General features: G+C 48.1%; 1 non-coding gene across 1 annotated transcript; it reads left to right on the top strand.

Moving 5' to 3' along the window:
* The first annotated feature begins 62 nt into the window (after positions 1-62).
* Positions 63-203, top strand: LOC112436854 (U4 spliceosomal RNA). Its single transcript, XR_003025530.1, has one exon. It is a non-coding gene; the product is annotated as a U4 spliceosomal RNA (small nuclear RNA).
* Positions 204-7,329: the final 7,126 nt, after the last annotated feature.

The following is a 7,329-nucleotide window of genomic DNA, read 5'->3' as shown; positions in this document are numbered from 1 at the left end:
TCACCCTCAATGTAATGGTAGTCATCATCCGCGGGGGAGCGGGGCGCGAACATACGTTCTTCAGCTTTGCGCAGTGGCAGTATCGTAGCCAATGAGGTTTATCCGAGGCGCGATTATTGCTAATTGAAAACTTTTCCCAATACCCCGCCATGACGACTTGAAATATAGTCGGCATTGGCAATTTTTGACAGTCTCTACGGAGACTGAATTTTTCAAAGTCTGAAAAAAAGTGTTATAGGAATTTGTATTATTGCAGGTTGTGTCTTATATTTGGTAAGTTGTGAGCTGTTTTTATAATAGTTTTTTGGTTGTTGTTCAGGAGTATTCAGTGATTGAACGTCCGGCATTCTGTGCGGTTACTGTGAGTTGTTTTCCAAGATGTATGACACCCTATGTTGGGAACTGGGTTCTAAGACAGTTACCGTTAATCTTTTTTATCCAAATGCAGCCAGCGAGTGAGCTACTCCACTTCCTTTGTCACTGAAGGTCACAGATTCCCTTAAAGGGAAGGGGAACTCTAAAACTAACACATTAATACATCCAAAGTCTTCCTTTTTTTTTTTTTTTTTTTTTTTTTGAGACGGAGTTTTCGCTGTTGCTGGAGTACAGTGGCGCGATCTCGGCTGACTGCAACCTCCACATTCCGGGTTCAAGCGATTCTCTGTCTCAGCCTCCGGAGTAGCTGGGATTACGGGAGCCCAACACCACGCCCGGCTCATTTTTGTATTTTTAGTGGAGACGGGGTTTCGCCTTCTTGGCCAGGCTGGTTTCAAACTCCTGACCTCAGGTGATCCGCCTACCTCGGCCTCCCGAAGTGCTGGGATTACAGGTGTGAACCACCGCGTTTTCTTCCTTTTAAAGCGACCAAGAGGGAAAAAGGCACAGAAGATTGCTCAGGTCCTACTGTGGAGTCCTCGGCAGAGCTGGGGCTTATCAGGTTCTCTTGCCCCTAGTGTGGTACTTGTTCCCACTACACCAGCCTCTTCCAGTCTTATCTTTTTACGAAGACCTGGGCTGTCCATGGACAGAGGTCCTCAGGAGTCACAACTCTGGGCATGGCGGATCCAGCTGGACCTGCTTAGGACACCTCCCATAAAAGACTCCTCCAGCCTGTAGCAAAAAGAGGTGGCAAAAAGGGTGGCAACAATACCTACAAGGTCAAAGACGGTGCTGGGAAAAACAGCTCCAGTGGCAAATTAAACTCAGTCCCCAGTTCAAGGACCTCACAGACTGGAGACGTGGAGGCGAAGGTAGCAGTGAGCTGAAATTCCGCCACTGCACTCCAGCCTGGGTGACAGTGAGACTCTGTCTCAAAAAAAAAAAAAAAAAAAGAAAAAAGAAAGAAGAAGAAGAAGCCGGGAGCGGTGGCCCACGCCTGTCATCCCAGCACTTTGGGAGGCCAGGGCGGGCAGATCACGAGGTCAGGAGTTCAAGACCAGCCTGGCCAACATGGTGAAACCCTATCTCTACTAAAAATACAAAAAAAAAAAAAAAAAAAAAAAAATTAGCCAGCCATGGTGGTGGGCGCCTGTAATCCCAGCTACTCGGGAGGCTGAGGCAGGGGAGTCTCTTGAACCCGGGAGGTGGAGATTGCAGTGAGCCAAGACCGCGCCATTGCCCTCCAGCCTGGGCGACAGAGTGAGACTCCGTCTCAAAAAGAAAAAAAAAAAAGTTATCCAAAACTTAGAAATAACGTGAAAAGAAGAGTGCATGTCCTTTCAAAATCAAACTACAACAATTTCTTAAATTTTGGCGTGCATAAAAATAACCTTGAGAATTTGTTAAGACACAGATCGAATCCCCATTCCTAGAGATTCCAATTCAGGAGGTCTGGGATGGAGACTAAGATTCTGCATTTCTAAAAGTTCGCAGGTGCTGGTCCAGGGTCCACAGCTTGAACAGCAGGGGAAGAAATGTAGCATTGTATAATTAGCATCATCACATGCTAGAAGAAAACTCGACTTACTGTTTATTGCAGATTTTTTATTAGAGATGGGTTCTTGGCCGGGCCTGGTGGCTCACGCCTGTAATCCCAGCACTTTGGGAGGCCAAAGCAGGAGGATCTCTTGAGTCCAAGAGTTCAAGACCAGCTTGGGCAACATCATGAGATGCTTGTCTCTACCAAAAAATATGAGAATGTTTTTGTTGTTGTTCTTTTTGTTTTTGTTTTTTGGAGAGAGCAGGGTCTCACTCTGTCACCCCAGCTGGAGTGCAGTCATGCAATATCAGCTCACTGCAATCTCCACTTCCCAGGCTGAAGTGATCCTCTCACCTCAGCCTCCTGAGTAGATGGAACTATAGGCACGTGCCACCACACTCGGCTAATTTTATTTTATTTTTTGTAGGGGTGGAGGTTTTGCATATTGCTCAAGCTAGTCTCAAACTCCTGGGCTCAAGCCACCCACCTGCCTTGGCCTCCCAATGTGCTGAGATTACAGGCATGAGCCATCGTGCCTGGAAAAATTAAAAAATTAGTGTTTGCCTGTAATCCTAGCTACTCAGGAGGCTGAGGCAGGAGGGTTGCTTGAGCCTAGGAGGTCGAGGCTGCAGTGAACCGTGATATCGCCACTGCACTCCAGCCCAGGTGACAGAGTGAGACCCTATCTCAAAATCCCCCACAAGGAAAATCCAAACAAAAAAATTGAGGTAAAATTTACATAACATAAAATTAACCATATTAAAGTGGATCCATTTTTTTGTTATTATTCTGCAAGCAAGGAGGGGAGAGAGGGCTTCATGTGATTTTTACGTATCATTGTTTTCTGTTTCAAATCTAAATTCTTTTTTCTGAATACAAAAATTACTGCATGTTTGTATATAAAATTCAGATATACACATGAAACAGTGACAAAGGCTCCCACAATAATCTCACGTTGACTCCAAGGAGATAGTCACAGGTACGTGAGATTATTCCTCCAAAATGTTCTACTTATAGGTCAACATAATTATTAACAAAAATTGGATTATACTTGGCTGGGCGCAGTGGCTCACACCTGTAATCCCAGCACTTTGGGAGGCCGAGGCAGGTGGATCACGAGGTCAGGAGATCGAGTCCATCCTGGCTAACACGGTGAAACCCTGTCTCTACTAAAAATACAAAAAAAATTAGCCAGGCGTGGTGGCGGGCGCCTGTAGTCCCAGCTACTTGGGAGGCTGAGGGAGGAGAATGGCATGAACCTGGGTGACGGAGCTTGCAGTGAGCCAAGATCGTGCCACTGCACTCCAGCCTGGGCGACAGAGCGAGACTCCATCTCAAAAAAAAAAAAAATTGGATTATACTCTACATATAGTTCTATTACTTCCTTTTTCTTTCTGCTATACAATACATTGTGGACACATTTTCCATGCCAGCACCTAATTCCCCTTTTCCCATATGGATGTGACCTACCAAGGTTAACCAATCCCCCATTATTGGACACGTGAGTTGTTTCCAGTTTTTCCCATAAGCAATGCTATAATGAATACGCTTGATGCTACGTCATCTTTCCTTACTCTTGGGGTATTTCTGGGGAGAAATCTCTTTCTTTCTTTCTTTTTTTTGAGACGAAGTTTTGCTCTTGTTGCTCAGGCTGGAGTACAGCGGCATGATCTCGGCTGATGGCAACCTCCGCCACCCGGGTTCAAGCGATTCTCCTGCCTCAGCCTCCCGAATAGCTGGGATTACAGGCACCTGCCACCACGCCTGGCTAATTTTGTATCTTTAGTAGAGACAGGGTTTCACCATATTGGTCAGGCTGGTCTCGATCTCCTCACCTCTGGTAATCTGGGCGTGGGGAAAATTTCTATAGGTAGAATTGCCTCCTCAAAGGCCATGCTTATTTTGCGTTTTAAGGGATATCCCCATACTGGCACCCCTAAGACTATACCAATGTATTTGCCCAACAAATCACATATGAGGACAGCTGGAGAAGGTTTGACATATACATATTTTTTTTTTTTGAGATGGAGTCTTGCTCTGTTGCCCAGGCTGGAGTGTAATGGTGCGATCTCAGCTCACTGCAACCTCTGCCTCCTGGGTTCAAGCGATTCTCCTGCCTCAGCCTCCCGAATAGCTGGGATTACAGGCATGTGCCACCACGCCCAGCTAATTTTTAGTATTTTTAGTAGAGACGGAGTTTTGCCACATTTGCCAGGCTGGTCTTGAACTCCTGACCTTGTGATCCACTAGCCTCGGCCTCCCAAAATGCTGGGATTGCAGGCGTGAGCCACCGCGCCTGGCCTGATACATACATTTGTAAGTGTTCTGCAGCTTTCACGGGGCTGTCACGGGTCAGGGAGGGGAAGAAGCGGGAGGGTGAACGTGCATCCATTCTCCTGAGGCGCTGAGTGTACAATCCAGCTTCAACCTAGGTTTGTCTTCCAGCTGTTCTCCAGGTGGAGAGAAGGGAGAAGGGGCTGAGTTGGGTGAGATAAAATGTCTCGGAGGGAGGAGAAATCTGGGCTCATCCAAAACTGACCTTCTCCCTATCCACCATGTAGGTAATATCCTTGGATACATTAGCCACCCCACCCGCCATGAGGCCAACCCCCACCCACCCTCCCACCCACTGGCTCCAGAGGATGGAAAAGCCCTACTACAAGGGCTATCTCAGCAGGGAAAGAGCCCACAGACCCCTAAACAAACTGCTCAGTGTTCAAGGCACTGCAGAATGTTAGCAAGAATCACCAGCTTCTAGGTTAAAAATATCCCATGCCCAAGGGGCCCTCAGTGTCTGTCTCAAAACAGAGCTGGCTCTAAGCTCTACAGTTTCTCCATTGCTGGGAAATTAACTGAGGCCAACTGATTTTTTTTTCCCCCAGGAAACTTTGAAGCCAGACTTGGGTTCAAGACCTTGCTTCGTTATTCTCTACTTGCATGACGGTAAGCCACTCATCTACCCTCTCATGCTTCAGTGTCCCTGGCTGTAAAAACAAAAAGAGTCCTGATTCTATCTCAGAGTTCGGTAGGTCTCCACCCTGACTGTGTGTGCAAGAAAACCACCTGAGGAGCTTTACAAAAATCTCTGTGCCCCGGCTGCATTCCAGACCCATTAAATCAGAATTTCTGAGGAATGGGTCAGGGCAAAAAAATGTGTGTTAAAGCTTCCAATGTTTCTGCAAAGATGAGACCCACTACCAGAGAGGTTTGGTGAGTATTTTTTGTTTGTTTGTTTTTGAGATGGAGTCTCGCTCTGCTGCCCAGGCTGGAGTGCAGTGGCGCGATCTCGGCTCACTGTAACCTCCACCTCCTGGGTTCAAGTGATTCTCGTGCCTCAGCCTCCCGAGTAGCTGGGACTACAGGCACCCACCACCACACCCGGCTAATTTTTTGTATTTTTAGTAGAGACTGGGTTTCACCGTGTTAGCCAGGATGGTCTTGATCTGACCTCCTGATCCACCTGCCTCAGCCTCCCAAAGTGCTGGGATTACAGGCATGAGCCACCGCGACCGGCCAGAGATTTGGTGAGTATTAAGTGAGATATGGGAAGAGTGCTTCCTTTGGTACCTGTTTCAGAGTTAAGTACTTTAGTGGGGATGGGGTGGTCATGGGACTGACTAGCTAAGCCTGGGTAGTTGTCAAGGAGGGCTTCCTGAAGAAGGGGGTAGCTGAGCTGTGAACTGAAGGAGGAGAGGCATTAACCGGGACAAAGAGGGCAGGATGGATTTTAGCAGTGGTAACAGCACTGGCAGGGGCCTGGAGTCAGGAATATGTGGCCTTTCTGTTGTGGTTGTTGTTGTTGAGATAGAGTCTTGCTCTGTTGCCCAGGCTGGAGTGCAGTGGTGCAATCTCGGCTCACTGCAACCTCCACCTCCCGGGTTCGGGCGATTCTCTGGCCTCAGCCTCCTGAGTAGCTGGGATCACAGGTGCTCGTCACCACACCTGGCTAATTTTTTATATTTTTAGTAGAGATAGGTTTCCACCATGTTGACCAGGCTGGTCTCGGATTCCTGACCTCAGGTGATCCGCCTGCCTTGGCCTCCCAAAGTGCTGGGATTACAGGCGTGAGCCCAGCCTTTTTTTCCTTTCTTTCTTTCTTTCTTTTTTTTTTTTTTTGAGCTGGAGTTTCAGTCTGTCACCCAGGCTGGAGTCCAATGGCACGATCTCGGCTCACTGCAACCTCCACCTCTCAGGTTCAAGCAATTCTCCTGCCTCAGCCTCCCAAGTAGCTGGGATTATAGGCGTGGGCTACCACGCCCAGCTACTTTTGTAGTTTAGTAGAGATGGGGTTTCACCATATTGGCCAGGCTGGCCTCGAACTCCTGACCTCACGTGATCCACCCACCTCAACATCCCAAAGTGCTGGGATTAGAGGCGTGAGCCACTGTGCCTGGTGCTTTTGTTTGTTTGTTTGTTTTTGTCTCTTTTTTTGAGATAGAGTCTCTCTCTCTGTTGCCCAGGCTGGAGTACAGTGGTGTAATCTCGACTCACTGCAGCCTCCGCCTCCCGGGTTCAAGTAATTCCCGTGCCTTAGCCTCCCAAATACCTGAGACTACAGGCATGCATCACCATGCCCAGCTAATTTTTGTATTATTTATTATTATTACTTTTTGAGACAGAGTTTCACTCTTGTTGTCCAGGTGAAGTGCAATGGCACAATCTCAGCTCACCGCAACCTCCGTCTCCCAGGTTCAAGCGATTCTCCTGCCTCAGCTTCCTGAGTAGCTGGGATTACAGGCATGCGCCACCACACCTGGCTAATTTTGTATTTTTAGTAGAGATGGGGTTTCTCCATGTTCAGGCTGGTGTCGAACTCCCGATCTCAGGTCATCCACCTGCTTTGTCCTCCCAGAGTGCTGGGATTACAGGCGGGAGCCACCATACCTGGCCATCGTGGCCAATTTTTTTTTTTTTTTTTTTTTTAGGTGGAGTCTTGCTCTGTCTCCCAGGCTGGAGTACAGTGGCACGATCTCAGCTTACTGCAACCTTTGCCTCCTGGGTTCAAGTGATTCTCCTGCCTCAGCCTCCTGAGTAGCTGGGATTATAGTCATGCACCACCACGCCTGGCTGACTTTTGTATTTTTAGTAGAGATGGGGTTTCGCCATGTTGGCCAGCCTGGTCTCGAACTCCTGTCCTCAAGTGATCCACCCGCCTTGGCCTCCCAAAGTGATGAGATTACAGGCATGAGCCACCACGCCCGGCCCAACAAGGCTTATTGAACAACCTGAAAATTATTCCCAGTGAGTGGAGCTGAGAAGGGAGGAAGTAGAGAGAGTTGGTGAGGAGGTACATACTGGGTCCTCCAATGAGATCATGAAAAACCACTGGGCTTTATTCTGGTGTCATGAAGGTTTTATGCAGGGCGGTAACCCAGACTGTGTCCTTCTCCCAAATTCAGAGGCAACCAGAG

The sequence above is a fragment of the Pan paniscus genome, chromosome 10, assembly GCF_029289425.2.
Source record: "Pan paniscus chromosome 10, NHGRI_mPanPan1-v2.0_pri, whole genome shotgun sequence".
Taxonomy (NCBI): domain Eukaryota; kingdom Metazoa; phylum Chordata; class Mammalia; order Primates; family Hominidae; genus Pan; species Pan paniscus.
The sequence above is the reverse complement of the archived record's forward strand: the minus strand, read 5'-3'. Positions and strand labels throughout refer to the sequence as shown.